This window comes from Tachypleus tridentatus, chromosome 7 (genome assembly GCF_004210375.1).
Source record: "Tachypleus tridentatus isolate NWPU-2018 chromosome 7, ASM421037v1, whole genome shotgun sequence".
NCBI lineage: Eukaryota > Metazoa > Arthropoda > Merostomata > Xiphosura > Limulidae > Tachypleus > Tachypleus tridentatus.
The window spans coordinates 148,458,686-148,484,022 of record NC_134831.1 but is presented as its reverse complement, the minus strand read 5'-3'; the positions used below and the strand labels follow the sequence as shown (position 1 = coordinate 148,484,022).

At 29.8% G+C, this 25,337-nt stretch overlaps 1 long non-coding RNA gene across 1 annotated transcript; it reads right to left on the bottom strand.

Moving 5' to 3' along the window:
• Positions 1 to 702: 702 nt before the first annotated feature.
• LOC143256870 (uncharacterized) lies at positions 703 to 21,584 on the bottom strand. Its single transcript, XR_013031586.1, has 3 exons — positions 20,762 to 21,584; positions 11,271 to 11,597; positions 703 to 1,195 (listed from the first exon to the last, which is right to left on the bottom strand). It is a non-coding gene; the product is annotated as an uncharacterized LOC143256870 (long non-coding RNA).
• Positions 21,585 to 25,337: the final 3,753 nt, after the last annotated feature.

Genomic DNA, 25,337 nt, shown 5'->3' with positions numbered 1-25,337 from the left:
TTAATAATATTTGTATACGTTGCAAAGGAATAACTTAAATATTAAATTTTGTTTTCAATTCATTGTCTCTGTGACTTATTGTTAACGCTCTGCGTAAAATAATTAAGTTTACCAAAATATTGATGAAAACGTTTAGCGTTAAAAGCCCTCGGATTTACCTCTGAGACACAGGAAGATATTGACGAACGTTCTCGAGGCATTACTTCAATGTGACAATAAAGTCGGTTATTATAGGTTTGAATCTGGTATTTATGTATAAGCATTTGTTATTTTAACTATCGTATTGACAACAGAGTATAAATAACTGCTAATTTGACGTGTTTCATAACAATACTATCCATAATACTTTACATTTACTGCAAAGTTTTAATTTTTCTGATACAATACGTTATTAACAACTTGGAAAATTACAAAGAACAAAGGTAAATTGAAAAAAAATGTTATGCAATGGCTTTCTGCCCATTTTCAGTATAAATTACATAAAAATAAACCTATAGTATATTCCTGTACCATATACAAAGGTAAGACATGTGGACTTTCCCGGTCAAATTTCATCAGTATGAATCCTAGAGACGTAATTTCTATGGAAATGTTTGAATTAGTTCCTTGCAGTTGTTTGTCATCAAAATCTTTTTTTTTATTTCTTTGTTACTTTTGCAGATTTTGTATTTAAAACACTGAGCTACATTGATTGCTGGACAGCAAGAACTGAGAACACTACATAAACTTTAACCTTGACAGAACAATTGTTAAAAAAAGTTAAGTTTACATATAATAAAGGGCTTGAGGCAGATTTAGAAACCAAGGTTTTATTTTGAGCTATCATTTCATTCCAAGTACAAAATTTAATTATTTTTACAATCATTTGATAATGTCGTCACAGTAATAGAACTATGACTAAACACTTTAATTTTACATACAGTTAACCTAACATGAAGACTAGTAATCTCTTAGACCTGCACGCTTTTCATTTAAGATTTTTTGATGGATTACTTCTTCACACAACAATAGCACCATCTGTTTATTATTATGACAATAAAATTACAAACTTTTACTGAAACTAATTTGTTTAAATAGAATCTATCCAATCCTACAAATCTTCTAGTCTACCTAAGTTCAAAGTTGAATATCAGGAGTCCTTAATCCATACCACTTAACACAAGGCAAGTGCTTCTGATGATTAAAAAGTGAACTGCTGAAAAGAGGAGTGGTTTATAATATTACAAAGTGACAATTTATTGTAGTAAATGAGAACCTAAGAAATAGGACGAGAAAAAAATTATAAAATTTATAAATAAGTGTTGTTTACTGGGAGGATTCTTTGGAGATACACAAAGATAAAACATGGAATATCTGTTTTTCATTTCTAGTTGTAAAATACTCAAAACAAATGCAATTTAGAACTAAATCATCAATATAAAATATACTTACTTAAACAAAACATTCTACTAGAATTGTAATTATTATTTGTCTTCAGGTTTAAAAATCTGTATGCAGGTGTATAATGGACATATGAAATGTCCTTATCAGATATAACAGGATTAAGATTAGTTAACTTACACAGTACATATAAAACAATATATTAATTAAATTTAATGTATGATAAGTGCTGGTGCATGTCATTCCCTTTGATTATATAAGAAAAGTATACTGAAAAGTACATATATATAAAGTAGACAGTATATGTAGAGAGTTTCAAATTTCAACACATAAATCTTTACTTGTAAGAAGATTCGTTGTAACCTGGAATCAACTACAAGTTATAACCAATTTTTATGTTTCACAAACTGGAACTGGGCAAGATCTTGGCTTCAACACAGTAACATAAAGCTAATATTTTGTTTTTTTTTCAAGATTTCAAAGAGATGTTTCACTACATTTAACCATGGCCTAACAGAGTAAACATAAAAAACGCTAGTAATATACTTATCTAAGTACAAGGAAACATCATAAAACAGTATATAATATTAATATTCACAGAACCACACATACTTATTAGTTATTTTGTGACTACGTTTTACCATTAAGGTCATTTATATCTCTGAAGGTCTTTTATGCTAGAAAAATTATATTGAAAATGTATGTATACAGTTTTTTTTAATATTTATAACCTTATATTATAGATATTGTTAATATATAATCCAACTTTGCAGCTTCCAGTGATTTTGTTTTTACTCTGACATAAACCAATATGTGTAACTCATCACGTACTTTCAGAGTGTCTATAATTATGTCTGATGTTTGGTATTATATTGTTTATAACCAACAAGAAGCAAATATCATAATTTACAGATTTATGTATAATGTTAGCTTGTTTTCATAATAGGTTTTGAATTATTTCTTGTTTAGATTCACAGTTACTATTGCCCAGTTCATATCAACCAGCAAGTTGGTTATTTCAACACGCTTTTAGCTTAGTTAGAAAGCCAGTTAAATTACAATAGGTACAAGACATTGTTTGATTTGTGAATGTTATTGTTTTTACTAAATTGAATATTTGAAAGTAATTTAGTTCATTAAAGTTCAAAAACAAATTTTGTTCTTCTTTAAGTTGTAAAAGTATCTACTGTGTAAATACTAGAAACTTATTATGTTAGGTAAGAATTCATAAATGTAAAAAAAAAAGTTCCCATAATGTATGCTTGTGAGAAGCTCATGCATTGATTTTTAAATTGAGTTATGCAATGTGGACAGTACATATGGTGTGATGTAGTTAGTATCATTGAGTTATTTATATTTCAGTTTTTGATAAATACAAGTCTGAAACAATTACATATATAAAGAAAAGAAAGTTAATGCTTATAGTTTATATTATGAATGTGTGGAACAGAATATTATTGCAGTTCACTAAAATTGTTTAATAAGGATGTTCTTGTTTAGTTTTCTTCCAATGATCATATTAAAGATACTTGGAATTAGGAAGCAACATTTATAAAATTACAAGGCTATAATATATATAAAATAATTTTAAAGATATAGATGTAGTAAAGGCAGCTAATAAACACCACCAGCTTGAAACTATTTTTATTAAAATATACAGTGTGATTTGAACTTGTGTTATAGCTTACCCATTGCCCTAGAATGTAGAAACAATGTTGAGGTGTACCACAAATTTGAAACTAGCTCAAAAGACCCAAAATCCAGAGTTCTATCACATGATCAACTCATATTTATTTTTCCACAAATATGTTTGATTGAAATGTGAAAGCATAATATTTGTAGTGTTAAAAATATTATTTTCATCGCAACTGTAATTCATTATGATAAATGTAATATAAAAAAAATTGGAAGTATTACACTAGTTATATTTATGAAATTTGGGCCATTTATGTAAACCTATAAAAGATTTTCATGCAAGAGAATTATTATAAGAACTTAGGTTAGATAGATTGTTGTTGTTTTTTTATAATTTATCATCCATGCATGTCTTCAGTGTTGAGGGTTTGACGATATCAATCTCATGTCTAAAGAACATGGTTTTAAAACAAAAACAATAGGTTTGATAAAAGATTCTGCTGAATTAGAAATAACAGTGACAGCATTTTTTAAAGTTGTTTTGGGAGATGTGAAAATAGTTTTTATTATTGTGAAAATCTGATTTTTACTATCTTATATAAAATTAACCGAATTTTTACAACTAATTCATTTAATAAATATAAAACAATAGGTGACCAGATATTTTCAAAAATGATAATTTGGTTTTTACAATCTTATATAAAATTAACCGAATTTATTACAACTAATTCATTTAATAAATATAAAACAATTGGTGACCAGATATTTTCAAAAATGATAATTGCTTCAAAACATAGAATTGAATAGAGAGATAATGGCAAATTGGTATACCTAGATGTACTGAATTAATTTCAGAGGTTAACCAGGTAAATCTGATAAACAGGAGGCTTGATAGAGACATGAAATTATAGAGTAATATTAAAAATATTTAGTGACTATGCTAAATGAAAGAGGCACTGGACAATGAAGTTGTAAATGAAATGAAGACTCATTAACAAAACACTCAACTTACAGAACCATTTTACCAAACTAAGGACTTAGTCAGAGTGCTTTATACAAGGTTTTTACAAATTTATCTTATATTACTTTGGCTAATATGATTTGTTACAGTTCGCTATGATTTGTTCTCTTCCAGTAGGTTTGAATAAACTTTATTTATGGAGTTCAACTAATGCTATAATGTGACAAGTCATTCTCAAAATACATACCTCAGACCTTAACATCTAGGTATTAAATAAACAACCAGTGAAGAACATTACACACTGAATCTTAGCTTACACAAGACCACATTAAGAAATGTTGTACTTGCAGTAAAAGAATATAAATGATTTTCCAAATCACTTTCAACATTTTATATGAAACCTGCACATATTCCGAAGAAAAAATTAATTAAAAATAAATATTACAATACTATAAGAACATAGAAATCCATAATATTTTCGTATACTATAAGAAGCATAGCAGTTTAATTATGTTGTAGTAAAAAAAAAATTCCTACAAATTTAGAGTTGTCCATTCTGAAAGAACCTTCTTTAAAGTTAAATCCAAGTATAAACCAGAAAAAGGGTGTTCTGTTTTATTTTTGTGCATCAAACCTTGACACCAATATTGAACATTCTACTCAGTTTAAAATCAAGATCAAATTACGAACTTTCAATATAACAGTATATTTTAACAAAGTTTCTGCACAAGTTAATATAATTCTTTATATTAAAGATCAGTTACTCACTTCTTTGACTGTTACTTGTGGAATTATAAAATATTTGCTTCTTGTCTATTAACCCAACAAATTTATCACAAATATAGAAGAATATATTTGGGTCATTTACATGACTTCTTGTTGTCACAGTGTTGAATAAATTTTAATGAAAAAAACAACAACATCAAAGTGAATGCTTAAACGAATTGTATCCAACTTGCACATCAAAATGTTCAAAGCTCTGTTACTTATTTCAGGGTATTCCATAGTTGAATCTAAAATTATGTAATTTCTTCCTCCTGAAATTTTGATTTTTGTGTGTAATCAGTTGAAATTTCTTTAAGCTGTTCTTTCTCTTTCAAAGGCAAATCAATGGTATTTGCAGAGTCAGCAAAGGGATTTTGAATCTGGAGTAATTTTTCTAAATGAGGAGGGAAGTCCTCCCAATAGATGTACGCAAATCAGTTATGTGCTGCAAGACTGAAACTTTTGCATCTTCACTTAAGAAAATTTCATTGATAAGTAAAAAAATCACTGAGATTTTCTAAGCAGTCAAGTTCTTCCACAAATATACATTCACTCCAAAGATTTAACTTACATTGAAGTGCTTCCATTTTACTTTGAGCTGGTACCCTGTATTTTAGCATTTACTTTATTTATTAGGTTGAGGAATAATTTGTGAGCGTTTTTAAATAATTTCATTCAAGCATTACATGCAAGACTATACAATACTTCAATGCATGAACACATTACACCCAAAACATTTATTATGATACTTTATTTCATGTAATACCTAGGTATATAGTATGCATTGTTGTAAACGAAATTGCAAGAAATTAAATGCGAAAAGCTGATGGTGTCGAAAATGCTCGATTTTGTCCACTTGACATTCCATTTAATGAGCTGAAAATGAAAGCAAAAATTAAAGACATATGAAAATCAAACACACCATCTATTAGAGCAAAAAATTATCTACCAAATGACATGAAATAATTTGCGAAAGCGTTTCATTTATGAATATATTTTTTTAACTTGAAAAAACGCTCATGAATTATTCCTCAACCCAATAGATAGGCAAATACGTCCAAAAGATAAGCCACTTTCTGTATCCAGTATTTGTCCCATAGTTTGTATGCAAGTTTAAAATGGCACCTAGATAACGATTGTGGAGCCCAAGGGGCTCCACAGAGCATAGTTTGAAAAACCAGAGAAGTATATATCCAGTGGTTGCCAACATGTATAGCATGAAATGCTACCCAGTTTCATTGAAAATGATTCACTTATGTAAAAGTACAGTTGATGTTTTGTGACAAATTTGCTGGTGATGCAGAAAAATGAATATCATTCTTGGATTCAGCATACAGTGAGAGTTAAAAATATAAATAAAAAATATGTCCCTTATCAATTGTTGCCATAAAAAGACCATATCATAATGGAAAAGGCCTCTGGTCATTGCCTCATAAAGTGTTAAAGATATTCCATCTATCACTATCAGGCATGATACAAACACAGATGTTAGCATCTACAGATATTCAATTACAGGCTGTCTGCAGCCAATTTTGCAATGGCATTCAACCTGAATATGTAAACATAAAAAAGAGCCTTGTAGTAGAAATAAACCACCCTATATATATAGGATTTTTAGACTCCCAGCCTCCACAATGTTCAATATGTATTAAATTTTACAAATTTTTTTAAAGTAGACAACCATTTTAATACTCAGATAACCTTATAGTAGAAATAAACCACACTTGTCTAAGACTCACAACCTCTATATTTTTAATAATTATTACAAGATAATGTTCAATAGTGTTAAAATGAACTAAAAACTGTAATCTTAATAGTTTTGTAATAATTATTTGAACTTTAAGTCTCCTTCTTTCTTACCTCCCCAAAAAAAAAAACTGTTTAAACCAAGTGGGATAAGCCCAGCTACTTGAACCAAAACCACTGAAATATATACCTAAAAACATTATAGTTAACTATTTATAAACTTCAGTTAACCATAAGCAGTGATCTCTGTATGTATTCTAGAAAGTAATTTTAGGTCGTGGAAAATTTATTTTATTATATTATTATATTTTTAAATAAAAGTGTTAAAAATGTCTGTCAGTCTTTGTAATCATTATTTCTTAATTTACTTGTTAATAATTAAGTATTATTGAAAAAAGAATGAATATTCTTAAACACTGTCAACTATATTTCTAATTGCAAAATAAAAATCCCTTTTAATTAATAATGTAAACAGAACTACATTGTTTGGGGTGAGTAAATGAAGGATGGTAAAACTAAAAACCAGTTCTTTTGTCTGAAATAGTTAACTGTAATTGACCTCCACAGAAACAATATCAAAATCTAGGTAGTGTGCATGATTACAATTAATTTTACTTCTATCTATTGAAAATAATTTGGGATATATATGATTTGGATTAAAATTTAGATTATCAATAGATAGTAGACCATCAATTGTGTAGAGTGATGCATGAAATTTCAACAATTCAAATTATTATTACAATTTACATTCACTGAAGAAAAATATAGAGTTGTGATAAAAAAACAAACAAATTTATGTCGCCTAAACAGTGTATTGTAGCTAGCAATATGGCTAATTGGAATTTGGGTAGCATCTCTAAAAATATTGAATACAAGACAAGGGATATTATTGTTTCACTGAATAGATCACTTTTAAGGCTTCATTTAGAGTACTGCATACAGTTTTGGATTCCCTTCCTCAAGAAGGGCAATCAATTGTTGGAGAAGGTTCAGAGAACAGCCACTAGGATGATACCTAGGATGGTGGAATTGTTATGTGAGGAGAGACTAAAATCTCTAAACTTGTTTTCTCTGGATAGAATAAAGGTTGGAAGAGATTTGATTGAGGGTGTTTAAGATTATTAGAGGTATTGATAATATAGATCCAACATACTTTTTATGTGTTTAGCAGTGAATACAATAGGAAAAGGAATCATACATTCAATTTTTTTTTCCAGCATAAGAGTCATCTACAATTTAGACAGTATTACTTTTCAAACAGGATGGTTGGTTTTCAGAATGAGCTGCCTTCAAGGGTGATGGAGGCAAAACATTTAACTGACTTCAAGGTAAAATTGGATGAACACATTAGTAAAAACAGGTTATAGTTGAAAGCTGGAAGGGAAACTCTTGATGAGCTAAAAGCCCACCATTAAAATTTTATGAATTTTTACCTCATATTTACCGATCATGATATATGCTACCATATGACTAGTCGTTCTTTTTTTATATAGATGGTGCTGTAATTTTTAGATATTATTTGTACAATCACCGAAGAACATTGCTTTCAACTTCTTGATACAAAGTCACTTTAAGCAATGTTCTTCACAGGAGATACCAGGTATTAATAACTTTGAAAATGATATAGAATAAAAGTAACCTAAAACAATGTGATGCAATAACTTTCCTGAACATATGTTTTTTAGAATAAATAATAACACTACCGAAAGAAAAATTTATAGTATATTCCTATCCTATAAACATAAATAAGCAACGTGGAATTTTCAGGTAAGATATTCATCAATATCAACCACAAAAACTTAATTCTTTGGAAATGTTGAAATTAATTCCTTGTAGTTGTTTTTAATCAAAATCTTTTTTATTTCATTGTTAGTTTTGGAGATTTTGTATTTAAAATACATAGTTACATTGGTTGCTGGCAGGAAGAACTGAAAACACTACGTGTACTTTAACCTTAATAGAGCAATTGCTAAGAAAGTTAATTAGCCGTATTATAAAGGGTATTAGGTGGATTTAGAGAACAAGATTATATTTTTAACCCATCATTTGATTCTAAATACAAGTGAATTCTGTTTTTAACCATTTAATAATGTAATCACAGTAACAGAACTGTAACTAAACCCTTTAATTATACAAACAGTTAACCTGATATGACAACTAGCAGTTTGTGTCTTTATGTAGCAGTTTTGAGAAATTGATTTATGTTTAAAAATTATTATTTATTATTTCAATTAATCCATCTCAAACTGGTAGAATCAATTAAGAATCAAATTGTATAAGAAAACCTCTTTAATGTTACTCACTTTTATCAAACTCTAGTTCAGCTTCAACTGATGCTACAAATTTTCCAAAAATCGAGTACAAGATTTTAAAATAGCCACTACATTGGAATACTACAGTGAAAGATGGATCTTCTCTTGCAGTCATGTTATCTTATCAAGAAATAGTTTTGTTGTAACTTGTGTTAAAATTAATAAACAGATAGTTTGTACTATTATTGCTTTCATAATGAAACCTGGAACAAATATATCTGTAATTATTACTTAATACATCCACTACACCTGGGATGTATACCTCCCAGTGCCTTGAGAAATATGTATCCCAGTCACAGTGAAAGTGTTCACAAGACTGTAGGCAAGGACTTTATAGTATAGAAAATTAAATATTAGTTGTATTATATGTTTTTCATTGTGGTTTAATTTTTTATGAATTTGTGTAATTTCTTGGCATAGCTAAATTTGACAGATGTCAATTAGTAACAAAGTTCTCTTATCAGTATATAACCTTTAATTATGATACACAAGGAAAGGAAAGGTGATATTGAAGTATCCTGTATAACAATTAAAAATTTACTAAACAATAAATGATGATAATTAATAAAAACAAAATATTGCTTATGAAGAAGACAGGACATTATATTGTGTCAAATACAGCGGGTAAGGTCCTCAATTTAGTTTAAGTATAAAAATAAAATTCTATCCTTCATAAAAGTATCAGAAAGTAAATATATTCCAGTCAGATACTGTTGTACATGTTAACTTAGAAAATATATGAAGAAACAAAGCCCTATAACAGTAAATTTTAAATGAACTTTTGACAGAAAAACAAAGAGATATCAGCAACTAAAAACTCATTCAAATGTGTCAAAGGAACCACAGTTTTGAAGATATAGTTTTTAAAAGTTAACTTATAGCAGAGCAACAATTATAACTTTTATTCTCCTATGTAAATTACCTGATGAGACTACGTAAACTTTGTACACGTTTTCTACATAGAAGCAACTTTGTGCAAAGAGAAGATCTTATAATTTGAATGTTTCTTACTTTGTGAAACACTATATATGTAAAAAACAGCTGGTATGGGTAGGGAAAGCACTATGTAGTGGAGCAAACAATGTTTTGACCTTCTACATAGTGCTTTCTCTTCCCATACCAGCTGTTTTTTACATATATAATTTTCTCTAAAAGTGGATTTTTTTTGTCATCACGATTATGAAACACTGTTTTGAAATATATTTAAAATACTTATATTGGTTTAGAGATTTCTCTGCATTTTACTTTGATTGGAAAGTTCCTCTTCATATATGTCGTTGGTTGAAATATTTTATTTTACTGATTGAAATAACTGACTTCCTGTTAATAATTCACATAAACACTCTGTGGCTGATAACTGGTGAACTATGACCTCAACTTGAAAAATGTTCACAATGTCAAGAGTTGTTGTTTGGTATTTTGTTAAAAATATTTTTTGATGAGATCAAATTGTATTTAATATTCGAAATCTATTTTCAATAAATGAGAAATTACTTTATTTGTGTGTGTTATATGAAAAATAAACTTAATAAAATATTTAATAAGAAAGGATTTGTGTTATTTAAATAGCTTCCCATTCCAGACTAGCCAGCTAAACATAAATTATCTTAACCTTATGTCTTGTATTAAAAATATTCCCTTGGTTTTTCAAGTAAATATAAACATTATTAGTAATGAAATAATTTCTGAGAAAATGTTAAAAATGATTAAACATACATTTTGTCAATGGATTACTACTTCACAGAACAAAAGCACTATCTGGTTATTACTGTGACAGTTAAATCAGAAATTTGCAATAAAACTACTTTGTTTAATTACAATCTGTCTAATTCCACACATCTTCTGGTCTAACTAAGTTCAAACCTAAATTTCATGAGTTATTAAGCCATGCCACTTAACACAAAGCTAGTGCTTTTAATGAGAAAAAGTGAACTCTTGAAAATATTTTAAAGCATAATAAGGTTGTAGAAAATATGAACTTAAGAACTGAGATAAGAAAATAATTCTAAAAATTATTAATAAGTGCTTTGTTTATAGTCAAGATTCTTGAAGGTGCACAGAAATAAAACATAGAATGTCTCTTTTCATAAAAATACCCTAAATATAATTTATTACTAATGCATCAACATAAAATAATTCAAATGAAAATAATAACCATTTCACTATAATTATATTTATTATTTTTGCTAAATGTTTGTATTTTCTGTGCAGGTGTGTACTGGACACCTGAAATGTCCATATCAGGTATAAAAAGATTAACATTAGTTAATTTACACAGTACATGTAAAACAATATGTTAATTACATTTAAATTCAACACATGATAAATGTTGGTGAATGTCTTTCCCCCTTTCATTATACAAGTAAAAAATACTGAACAGTAGATAGATATATCTACGAAGAACAGAGTTAGTATAGAGAGTTTCAAATTTGAACACAAAAATGTTTACTTGTAAAGAGATTCATTGTTACCTGCAATCAACTGTAAGTTATAACAGATTTTTGTTTCACAAGTTGTAACTGGGCAGGTATTGGCTTCAACACAGTAACATCAATAAGTTGATTCATGCATATCAAAGTTTGAAAGAGAAGTTTCACTGCATGTTGATAGTTTAAAATTTTGACACGTGTAAGAAGATTCATTATTATGTGCAATCAACTGTGAGCTATAACCTTTGTTTTTTATCACAAGTTGGAACTGCACAAGGGCTTGGCTCCAACACAGTAACATCAAAAAGTTGATCCATTTTGTTTTTCTTCAGGGTTTCAAAAATACTTTTCACTACATTTAACCATGACCTAAATAAGAGTAAACAAAAAAGACTGGTAGTATATTAATCTAAATAAGATGAAACACCATAAAACTGAATATAATGTTAATGTGCACAGAAATACATATACTTATTTACACACGTTTTGCCACTATACAATTTACCATTAAGGCCATTTATATCTCTGAAGGTAATTTATGATAGTAATTTCGTCTTCTGAATGTAGGTTTAAGGTTTTTTAAATATTTATAGCCTCTCACATATGTACATTGCATCAGTGATGATATCTTCTTCGATTATATTAATCCCACGTTTAAAGAGTCTGGTTTAAATAATACATATGTAAGTCATTTATAACTGAAGGCCATATCAAGCCAGTATGATAAACAAAATTAAAATATAATTGATCATACTGTTGGCAAGAGGATGACCGAGCAACATTAGGTAAAAATATGTAACTTGTGAAACACTTCACCTAGAAATTTTAATGTACATGTTAAATATATAACAGTCACTACCAGAAAATTGAAAAAAATTTAACATTTTCTATCTTATATCTTTTATGCAACTAGGAAGAAACTAAACAGTAGATTTAAAAGTATCATCTATCATAGGTGAAACTTGCTCACTGAGGATGTTAGAAGTTGAAATGATTGAACATCTTTTATTTCCTAATTTATGAATATTAGGAAGCAAGTATAAGTCTGGAGTTTTGCAATTGATAGTAATTAACCCTATGAAGGCAGAAATTTAAATTATATAAGAAGGTACAAGTGTTCTTGTAAAACCTTTTTTTTAAAGAGCTATATTTAAATCATAATTAAACTATTTTATTATCAATGTAGGTTAATAAACTAAGTACGAAAGAGTAACTAAAACATCAGACATTAGTATCATACAATGTTTAATTTCAAATGACATATATATATATATATATATATGAATTCTAAATTTTTACTTTTCTACATAGCATGATTGTCTGTTTTGAGATGCACAATTTAGATAATTATTTCACTGATATCTGAGTTGTGTGTTTTAATAACGTTTTTAAACACATAATATAGATATTACTAAAATATAATCTAACTTTATAGCCTCTAACAATTTTGGTTTTACTTTGAAATAATCCAAAATGTCTTATCCACATGCCATGCCTCCTGTCATGTACTTTCAAACAATGTCAGTAATTCTGTCTGGTGTTTGGTATTACATTTTTTACAACCAACAACAAGAGAATATCATAATATACAGACTTATGTATAATGCTAGCTTGTTGTCATAATACATTTCAAATTATTTCATATTTAGATTCTCAGTTACCATTGCCCAGTTCAGCTCAACCAGTGAAGTTAGTTAGTTGAAAACACTTTTAGTTTGGTTAGAAAGCCAGTTCAGTTATAACAGGTTGAAGACATTATTTGATTTGTGAATGTTATTGTTTTGCATACTGAATTGAATATTTGAAATAAATTTAATTCATTAAGTACAAACAACAACATATTTTGTACTTCTTTAAATTATAAAAGTAACTACAGTGTTAAAACTAGAAACTTAGAAGGTTAGGAAAGAAATCATAAATGAAAAAAATATTTTTTTTTTCCAATATGGTATGCGTGTGAGAAGCTCATGCATTGATTTTGAAATTGAGTTATGTAGTGTGGTCAGTGCTAATGGTGTAATGAAGTTAGTATAGATTTCTTTATTTTTCAGTTTCTGATAAATAAATACAAGTCTGAAACAAGTGTGTGTGTGTGTGTGTAATAAAAAGTTAATATTATGAATATATAGGACAGAATATTATTACAGTTCACTAAAATTGTTTAGAAAAAGATGTTCTAGTACAGTTTTATTCCAATAATATTATTAAAGATACTTGGAATTAGGAAGCAACACTTATAAAATTACAAAATTATAATATGGATAAAACAATTTTGAAGTCATAGAAATAATTTAGGTAGCTAATAAACACCACCACCTTGAAACTATTCTTGTTAAAATATACAGTGTGATTTGAACTTGCCTTATAGCTTACCCACAGACCTACAGTGGTGAAACAATTTTAAGGTATACCACAGATTTGAAACCAGTATAAAAGACCCAAAACCCAGAGCTCTGTCACATGGTCAACTCGTACTTCATTGACAGCAAGGAGAAAATAAGTCATTCAAAACAGAACCATAATAATTTTTTTTGAAAATTTAGGCTTTGAAAGGATCATTATACTTTTTAGGAATAAATATCACAATTGATCACACATTGAAAAAAAAAATATTTTTATCAAATATAGTTATTTTTGCACAACTATTTTTGAATGAAGTATGAAAGCCTAATATTTGTAGCATAAGAAATATTATTTTCATCTTATCCTTATGATATATGTAATATATAAATACTTGGAAGAATTACATTAGTTAAATTAATGACATTAAGGCCATTTATATAAACCTATAAAACATTTTCATGCTTGAAAACATTATCATCAGAATGTAAGTAAGATAGTTTGTTCTTATTTATAATCCATCATCCATGCATGTCTTCCATGTTGACTGTTTGATGATATTAATGCCATGGATTAAAGAACTTTGTTTTAAAACAAAAACAGTAGGTTTGACAGAAGTTTCTACTGAATTGGAAGTTAGAGGATTATTTAGTTATTTTGGGAGATCTGAAAATAATTATTACTATGAAATCTTAAGCTATTACAATCTTATATAAAATTAACCAATATTTTGTAACTAGTTCATTTAATAAGTATAAAACAATTAGTGACCAGAGATTTTCAAAAATGATAATCACTTCAAAACATGGAACTATAAAATTGAAGAGAAAGAAATAAGGGCAGCGTGGTATATCCATATGAACTGAATTAAGTTAAGAGGTTAACTGGGTAAGTCTAATAAACAGGAGGCTTGATGAAGACATGAAATTATGGAGTAATAATACAAATATTTACTACCTTTGCTATATAAAAGAATAGGACTGGACAAAAGAAGTCATAAATGAAATGAAGATAAATTAACAAAACACTTAGTATAAAACACTAACTGAACAAGTTTTCTAAATTAAGAATTTGGTCAGAGTCTTATGTTACTTCAGCTAACATTGTTTTGTATAAATCACTTTACTTTGTTCTCTTCCAGTAGGTTTGAAGAATCTTTATTTATAGAGTTCGAATAGTGCTACCATATGACAAGTCATTCTTAGAATACATACCTCACACCTTAACCTCTAGGTATTAACAAAACAATAAGTGAAGGACATTAGTTACTAATTCCTAGCTTACACAAGGTCATAAATTTAGCAATGTTTTACTGGCAGTAAAATCATATAACTGATTTTAAAAATAAAATAAAGGAAACTGTAAACAAGATGAACTTAACAACTCTCTCAACTGCATTTTATGTACATTTGCAAAAAAAAAGAAAGAATTAATTCAAAATAAATATTACAATGTTATGAGAACATAGTGTATTCATATACTGTAAAAAGCATAACAGTTTAATTATGCTGAAATCAAGAAAAATCCTACAAATTTGAAATTGTCCCTTCCAAAAGACCTGTGTCACAATTTTAAAGGCATCATATATGACAGAAACATCATGTTTATACCATGGGCCCATGGCAAATATTATAGAAAGATTAAAGTTGAACAAATAAAGTATAGTAGTACAAGTTGATTTGTTTTGTAAAATAACATGTTATTATCTATGTAAAAATTTCACTAATAGTCAAATATACATATTTTTATTATTTCTTATTAAAAGCAGTCTAAATTATAAAAAAACAATTTTATTAACAACGAGAAATACAGGAATTACCAGTAGAACGTGATTACAGTCTATAACATACGAGGTCTCAAGATATACATTGAAGTAAAAACAAGAATACCATAAATAAATGTAATAGTGGTGTCATAGTACACAAAAGCAATTACTAGTATTCTTTAAAGCATTCAAATGCTAAAATAAAATACAGTTTATGTACTTGTGTACACAAAAGAAGTTACCTTTACAGGATTGTGATTAGATCCACAAATTCCTCTTTCTCTTGAGCAGAGTCTGTCAAACTAAACATATTGATCTAGAAATAGGACTCCACTTTTGGTAAATGAGTAGCTCAAAAATTGGCGGTGGATGGTGATGACTAGCTGCCTTCCCTCTAGTCTTAGACTGCTAAATTAGGGACAGCTAGCATAGATAAACAAAATTCAAACCAAACAAACAAACTTTAGTTGCTTACCAAGCCAGCCCTGGATTAACCATAAAGCAAAATAAGCAGGTGCTTGGGGCACCACAGAGTTTTTCACGTAGCTGTCATGCCCTTAACTCTTTCTCTGCCACACTCAACTTCAGTTGATTTTCTTGTAATCATCCTTATCTGCCATGTTCGACTTTACTCTGCATTGTTAAAAAAACGTTTTCTTTGGCTCGGTTTCCAAACGTAGACATTGCATTGAGTATATTTTTAACATTAATGGTCACAAATTGCACAGCTGAGCATTCATTTTCTCAATTCAAGCATGTTAAAAATCCCAACAGAACTGTGCAACAAGACAGGGTGGATGCCTTGTCTCTCTTAAGTATAGAAGCAGATTTGTTACACCAAATTAGTTTTGAGGACTTGATCAAAGACCTTGCAATTAAAACATCTGGAGGAAAACTTTTTAAAATGTAAATAAATATTAAGGTATAAGTAAATAATTTGCTTACAGGGTTTTAAGTTCAAAGTGTGAATTTGTTAACATCAAAATGAAAATTGTTAACTCAGAGGGAAAACAAATATATAGTAAAAATAATTCTTTTTAACTATAGCCTCTCAATCATTCTTTAGCCAAGTCCATAAATGAAGTTTGTGTCGTTCATGCCTGGGAGTGTAAAGAAGAATAGCAGCAAAATGCACTTATCTGATTCAATAACAGCTACTAACGTGTGTACTGGTAGCAAATATTGAGTTACATTGTACCCCAAGAGATTTTATGGCTGGATACTTACTGAAGTAGTAAGTGCAAAAAACAATAACATGTGTATTTTAAATTGCAAGGTCCACTAGTCTCTCTGCTCCAAGGATTAAAGCACTGTAAATCACACATGAAGTTATCCATTCTTCTGTGATTAGGACACTGCCTCAGAGCTGTGAGGAGATGCCATTACATTCCTTATTTAATGAGTTAGGCTTATGTGAAGAATAACTGTTTTAAGCTATCACTAAACCTTTCTCATGACCATGATTCTAAGAGAATGCACAACAGAGTAGCTTTGTATTTACTAGTCACAGCAAAATCTTAAAATGTTAGAGTGGATAGATAAGCCTTGATATCACAAAGTTTAACTGTTTTACCTCCAGATTTGTCTTTTCTTCTTCAAAATTTGAGGTGGGCTTGTGGTATTATTTGTCACAACAGAAGTGGATGCTTGTCATGTGTCTATTTATCGTTCACATTTATTACCAACAAATCACAAACACCTCCTATAAAATTATCCCAGTACTTATTCAAAACCTGATATTTAGTGAGCCAGTCATGATTATACAACGGTAAATGGTGGTATAAAAGGTGATTAAATGGCAGTGGAAATAGACCTATATACACACAACTATAATTGTGTCAAAAACAGTGTGGAGATCACAATCACATCATATAACCATCTCAACAGATTTTTATAAGGGGACTGAAAGAGGTGAATGTCTTTATGCCAAAATAGAGTGGAATATGACGGTTTGTTAAACAACAACAAAAGAAACTAGAGAGAGAAGAGCAAAGACAAAAAAGAGAAAAAGAGAGACTAAAAGAAAAAAAGAGAGAAAAAACTGAGAAAAGGAAAGACTGGAAATAAAGAGAGAGAGAGAGAACAAGGGCACAAACTGAGAAAGAAGATAACGAGAGAGAGGATAGACTGCAAGTATTAAGATTCGTAATACAAATTGAGAGAGAAGAAAAAGACAGATAGGAGAGACTAGAAATAGAGATAATAAGAGCATAAATTGAGTATTGCAAACAATCTCACCCAACAGTAAGATAAACAGTTGTTAAACAACAACAAAAGAAACTAGAGACAGAAGAGCAAAGACAAAAAAGAGAGAAAGAGAGACTAAAAGAAAAAACTGAGAAAAGGAAAGACTGGAAATAAAGAGAGAGAGAGAGAGAAAGGGCACAAACTGAGAAAGAAGAAGAGAGAGAGAGAGGATAGACTGCAAGTATTAAGATTCGTAATACAAATTGAGAGAGAAGAAAAAGACAGATAGGAGAGACTAGAAATAGAGATAATAAGAGCATAAATTGAGTATTGCAAACAATCTCACCCAACAGTAAGATAAACAGTTGTTAAACAACAACAAAAGAAACTAGAGAAAGAAGAGCAAAGACAAAAAAGAGAGAAAGAGAGACTAAAAGAAAAAACTGAGAAAAGGAAAGACTGGAAATAAAGAGAGAGAGAGAGAACAAGGGCACAAACTGAGAAAGAAGATAACGAGAGAGAGGATAGACTGCAAGTATTAAGATTCGTAATACAAATTGAGAGAGAAGAAAAAGACAGATAGGAGAGACTAGAAATAGAGATAATAAGAGCATAAATTGAGTATTGCAAACAATCTCACCCAACAGTAAGATAAAGGACCCAAGAATAATAATGGGGTCAGGACCAGCTGATCCAAGCTGCTCAAACTTGAAAGATGATATGGATGTTTTCCTGGAGAGCTATGAAATATTTTCCCTTAGTCAAAACTGAGACAAAGGTGACTGGATAGTCTGTCTCAGCCCCCTCTCACAGGGAAAGGCCTAAATGTTTATGTAGGAATGATGTCAGAAGATGCCATGGTATATGACAAGTTAAGTGGTCTTGCTGAGATGGTGTGAACTAACTTTATAGAACGTTTTGTGGAATTAATATTAATAATGGAGTAGCAATCCCATTTTTATAATAGCCAGATGCTTTTAAGGAACTACAACCATAAAGAAACAAGGATCTACAGAACCAAATACCAGTTCCTGGTCATCATGTACTGTACTAGTGAAGAAGAAGGTTGTGAATTGACTACCAGAGGGTGGGCGAAGTGTGAAAGAAGGACGCTAATGGTCTGTTATGGATTTATTCTGTTGTGAATGCTCTACCTGAATGATTATGGATTTTGACATAGGATGTTATGAATGGATATCAGCAAGTAAAAATCTACAAAATAAGTAGTCTTTAGTGTAAAAAGTGGTTTGTGGCAGTTTGTCATTTATATTAATCAATACCTATTCTGCATCTAGTTGACTAATTGAAAGAGGTCTCTCCAATACCACATGGAACATTGTACTCATCTACTTGGATAATAAACACACGGGATGGCCTTTGATAATGCTTATGAAAGTTCTGGATTGGATGAGCTAAATCCAAAGAAGTGTGAATTGTTTGCTTAATATATAAGTTTCCTGGGGTTATGTTCAACACAGAAGGATTGCCAAAAATCTATCTTAGATTGAAATTTCATTACTGAGAAATAGTTAAGTACTTTGGTGAGGTAATAGCATATCTTGCTGTCTAAAATCATTCTCTCACATAGCTGTCAGTTCTTTGAATAATCATATAAAAATAAATGCTGCAGAAAGTAGTTGCTATATATCTTTCAAATAGCTTTTATATGTTTTACAAGACATAAGTAATTTCCTTTATTAGCAGCATTTTATTGGTTTACTAATTTTCGCATCTTAGAAATCTAGATAGGTAGGTTGTTTATTAAACTTCATAACTTTAATTTACATTACATATCAAAGTTCACGGCACCTTGGAAATTCTGCTGATCTATTTTGTAGACCTTTAAGAATAGCGAAAGTAAACACTGTGGAAAAGGGGTGCAAAAGTTAATAAAATCAAGTTAGAAATTTCATGAAAGTTAACAATATAGATGTTAGGAGTGAAAAGGTGATAGTTAACTCCTTCAATATTAGTTCGTTAGTCAGCATGCTTGTTATCCGACTGATTAGTAAAAAATTCTACACGCAACTTTAATTGTAAAGGCTTAGATATCATACTTTTGCGAAGTTGTTTTCAAATATTATTTATGAAGTATACTGTAAAAGTACATTTGAAAAGCAACCTTATTCGCAATAGTTTTGATGTAAGAAAACATAACACTATAGATATAAAAATCATGAGACAAAACCTTATTAAACGTTACTGCTCATTGTGACAGTTATCTGAATATGTTTTCTGCATAAAATAATTAAAAATTTGAAACGAAATATTCTACATCTTATACAACTAATTTTGGGCTATAAATAAACTTTCGCCAATCTGATGAGAGTGTCTCAAAACATACTTGGTGTAATTACCTAGTTCTTAAGAACAACTTCTTATTATCTTTCAATAGGTTTTAACTCTACAATCAATGTTTTCAACATTAGCTTTTGGTTTTATGATGTATTTCAAGGTAGTTTATGACCTAAATAATTTTAATCTTTTATACAAGTCGTAATTTTGAGAGAATGAAAATGTCATAGTATTAGAAAAATTGAACTTGTATCTAATTCATAAATCGTGTAAAAAATATTTACAAACATGAATGGGTAATAAAAGTAAATATCGATAAAAGATTTTTTTTTTCATGTTTCGATCTTCTTTTAATGACACACCATCAGTTTACGCGTGATCGTCACTAACGCTCACATTGATTGAATCTTCTTCCAACAATGCACGTAATTTTTCGTTATTTATTGTTGTTGTAAAGTCGAAGTCTTTAGTAAACGATCCACTAAATTCTTTACTACACGACTGTATTGACGTTTTGCATACAGTAGCTAAGTTCATTGGGTGGTTTCTTCCTGTGTTACATATACGAATACAGTTGTTTCCCATGTTGAGAAACAGACAATCCAATATAATGGAAAATGGACGTATCAGCTTTTTAAATTCCTTTTTATTACATGACTAAGTAATCATTTTAAGCAATACTATTTTTTTAATACTACAGTTCATCTAAATTAAGTCTTGGCTAAACCTTTTTAGGTGAAAATGTTTAAATTTCAACAACGTCTATATTTATTAGTATAAATACCTGTCTTCAGAGCTTTGGTTCACAGCATTAAATATGTATCTTAAGATGTCGAGATTTCTAATGAAGTATAAATTAATATTAAACTTAATAGCAAAATCAGACAAAATATTGGAGGAGAAACAGGAAAACATATCTGGAACTCATATAGTAATGGGTACTTACCACTATTTTGCAAAACTGTTACGTTCATTTCAGAAAGAATTGAAAGCAGTAGTGAAGTACTTCAAAAATTGTAATAGAAAAAGTGCCCCTCCAGTGGCACAGCGGTAAGTCTACGGACTCACACCACTAAAAATCGGGTTTCGATACCCGTGGTGGACAGAGCACAGATAGCTCATTGTGTAGCTTTGTGCTTAATTCTAAACAAACAATAGAAAAAGAAAAGTACATCTACTGCTACCGGCCCAGAATGGCCGGGTGGTTAAAGCACTCGACTCGTAATCCGAGGGTCGCGGGTTTGAATCCGTCACACCAAACATGCTCGCCCTTTCAACCGTTGGGCGTTATTATGTAACGGTGAATCCCACTATTCGTTGGTAAAAGAGTAGCTCAAGAGTTGGCGGTGGTGGTGATGAATAGCTTCCTTTCCTCTAGTCTTTCACTGGTAAATTGAGGACGGCTAGCGCGGATAGCCCTCGAATAGCTTTGCGCGAAATTAAAAAACCTCTACTGTCATCTTTTGGTCTAAAGAAGAGTTAAATATTTTCCAGGTTATTTATGTTTATGTTTATCAATCATCTCGTTTTAAATTCTTCATGTAACTGACAATTCTCTCAGTAAAGGTTAAAATATCAGGTTTCGATATGACGCAGTTAATTTGAGAACATGCTATTATTAAAAAAGACATCTCGAGAGGAGTGGTTGTAACTGAATGTTTTTGCGTAATTTGGTTGAAATTCAGCATATGTCTATCCAAGTCTTATTATTCAGAACAAAATAATCCCAGCTCACTTTAACGAAAAATGTCACTAGTAAATAAGTCAGACTTAATCAGATGATATAATGCGAACTTATTTTATAGTCTAGAGTATCATTAGTAAACTTATTTTAATCAAATTTCTCTTGAGGTAATTCTTGGTACATAACCAGACCGATCAGTGGAATTACACCATTAATACTTGTCATTATCAAAAACAAAACAGGAACACTTTCTAAAATTTAATAGTCGTTAAAGAGCCTGAAGAAGTATTGAAAGTTTACTCGTCAGTGAAAAGTAAACTGGTTTATTAATTAAATTAATACTACATTAATTATTTTGAATAGCATTAGTTAGGTCCCCTACTTTAAATAAAGGAATTTAAGGTTTTATTTTAGATTAGGAAAACCTAAGGACTTTATTTATTCATAACCATGACTTTTGAGGTTTGTTTTTGTGAAGTTCTTTCTAAAGACTTTAGTAATGTGAATATTTTACTGTAATAAACAATAATGTAGAGTGTCTCGCGTGTTGTGTACAATGATAAAATTTACACTATTTTCTCTGCAGTGGGTTTGTTTCAAGATATCACAAGGCTACACAATAGGCTATATACGTGTTCTGCCCACCACGGGCTTTCCTAGGAAAATCTGTTTCTAACATTTTATGTCCGTAGTTATGCAGTTTCGAAACAATAAAACAAACAAAAAATTAGTTGTATCTTAAATTCATGGATAAACGATTGCTTAAATTCCTTATATTTTTGTCTATAAATACCTTGCTCCAGTTTATTAGCTGAAATGTTATTTAGCCAATTTCATCTTAAAATTTCCAACTTCTGTAAATTTAGTAAAATAACAATAAATGATGTTTGAATATATAAAGTTATTGTGAACACTTTAAAAGATTTTCTTTAGCATACGAAATATTTCATTAAAAAAGAACTGAAACCTATGAACTTTGTTTATCCATAACCATGAATAAATAACTAGGCCTGAAATGATGGTTTCTAAGGATGTTTAATTAAGTAATATAAAAATGTTACTTCATGTACGCTCTAAAATAACTAACACTGATTTGAAACAATAATATACAGGATCTAGGGGGTTATATTCGATAATAAAATCTAGATTATCTTTTCCCGAGATATTCTAAACAATTGTAATCAATAAAATAAATGAATAATACCTAAAATAAAAAAAGAAGCGAGGATTGAGATGATATTGAATTAAAAGTAAAATTAAGTACTAGAAAGATAAAACTAGTTGTAATTATTTATATTCAAGAAACATCACGTACGTTTACAGAAACTTGTAACTTAACCATCAGAAGCAGGTTGAAGATTACAATAATTCACATGGAATATTTGTATAATATTCATAAAGAGAGGAGTTAAAACTAACTCTAAAGTCACTACTCATGTCACGAGAAAATTTTTGGTGGGAACTACTGTAAAAGGATTTGTTCATTTATTGCGTGACTAGCCTTTTAAATAAACATTAAACGTTAAAGTATTTATAAGTTTCAAAGTATATTAAATGAAGTATCAGCAAACTTAATCAATATACCATAGATGAACATGAAATATACCAAAGCTTAAAGGTAACGAAAAATACATTTTTTTTACGCTCTGATGTTGCCTTATCTAAATTTACATCACAGTAATACTTGATCAATCATAAACGTTTGTACAGTAGAATTGAAGAACCAAACATTTCCTCCAATGGGAAGTTTTGTATAATTATGTATTAAACAATAATGTAGACTTTCAATTTCATGTATATGCAGATGGATAGATATTTTCAAAATTAAATCTGACAGATAGAGCAGCCACTAAGCGAGAACAGTTTTCACATTTTCGCTATGTTCGTTTTTAGTATTTTATTTCAACAAATAAAATACTTAAACAAGACTTTTCAAATGAATTGATAGTTAAATTAAGCATTTTATTTTTCATAAATATACTTCTGTAATATGTTTTAAAAACAGTTTTACTTACCTCTATAACAATAACTGCAGGATGACAAAAGCAACTGATGTATCCCAAAGTAACAATTCCATGAGTGATTATAGTAGCTACCAGGCTGTATTATACACTCCAGTATGTCACTACTATTTCAAAGCTAACAGATTAAAATATTCGTTAATTTATAACATAAATAAAAACGTCATAACCTTCTGAATAAGAAATGTGAAAGCTACAGACATGTTACACTCATATTAACATAAAATATACTAGGTATAGAACTGCCGTTTATAACTTAAGAAGAAAAGATAATTAGTGGAATGGCAACATTGCCATGATTAAGGTTCCTATATAACACTTTGATATTTATTCTACTAACACAGTAACATCATATTTCTTCTGAAACATCATAACTATCGTTGTTGCTTTATTTATACAATATAATGATTTTTGTTTTCAAACTGTAGATAAATTGTCAACAATTCCAAGGTTCCGTCTAGGATGATGTGTAATTTTTTTGAAACTATTTGAAATCTAATAAACTATCTAACTATACAACTTTCTAAAATTTGAAATTTACAAACCAAATTAATGCTGCATGATTTGGACGAATTATGAATGACAAAAAAGATGCTATAATTGTTATAAAGTAAGGTACATTGCAAAGAAGTGAAAGTTCATCACCAACACGAAACAGCAGAAATTTACACGTAAATGACTGGAGCTACTTTAAAAAATGGTGCTGGTAGGAAACAATAAAAGAGTGACTGACACCATTGATGCTCATGCTAAAAGAAACATAATGGAAGCAACTCGCCAGTATCACCACAAGAAGGAAGCGCTGCTTCCATTATAGATCAGTGTACAACTAATGGTCAGCTCAAGTTAGCAGTTGAATCAAGAATGCCACTAGTAATTGGAGCATATGAGAAACATCAAGAGATATCAACAAATCACAACGTGTTAGTAGGTGAAGACTATGTCAGGGAAAAGAAAGTGAAGGGTCAGCAAAACACTGGATGCACAAGTGCAACATTGAGAACTAGTCTAGTATCTGATGATCAGACTAGATACGTTTATGTGTGTATGTTAGTTGATGGGGCAGTACAAAAATTTCTCATGGCAAAAATAAAGGTGAATACTCCATGCCAGTAGAAGACTTTGAAGCTATACGTATGAAAGCACTAATATAAGACTTAGTGACTGGAATCATACGTTAGTACACGTTTGGAGAAACTATTCATAAAAAAGGGCTGATGAGGCATCTACAGTCATACACGAGCTCAAGTGAAGAAAATCAAGCACGATATCAACTACCTTAAAGTATTGAAGAGTGACATCCAGAATGAAAGTTTACAGGAGCTAAAGCAAGCATAGAAAAAAAGACCCATCACTGCAGAATCGTTGAGACTGCCCAAGAAAAAGTGGAGTAAAAACCAAAAAGAAAAGAGGCTTAAACATATAGGACCAGAAGGGAGTATTGTACCAGACCAATGAAATTTTTTATACTGCAGAAGCCAAACTCAAAGACAGTCAGAAGCACTTCTATAACAAGAAGGCCAAGGATTGACATTTTAAGGTCGGACAGAAGGTCTTAGTTCTGCTGCCCATAGCTAACAACAAACTCACTCTATAATAGAAATGACATTTTGAAGCACAGGAAGTTATCAATAGAATGTACTATAAAGTGAAAGTAGATGTAAAGACAAAGATCTACCAGAAAAAATCTGTTGAAGAGGTACTTTGAGAGGAAAAAAGACATAAAGGGTACAGCTATTGAGGTAGAAATGGACAACGCAGATGTGGTTGCCATAAACACAAAAACAAAAAACATTGACTTTGTATTAGAAGATGAA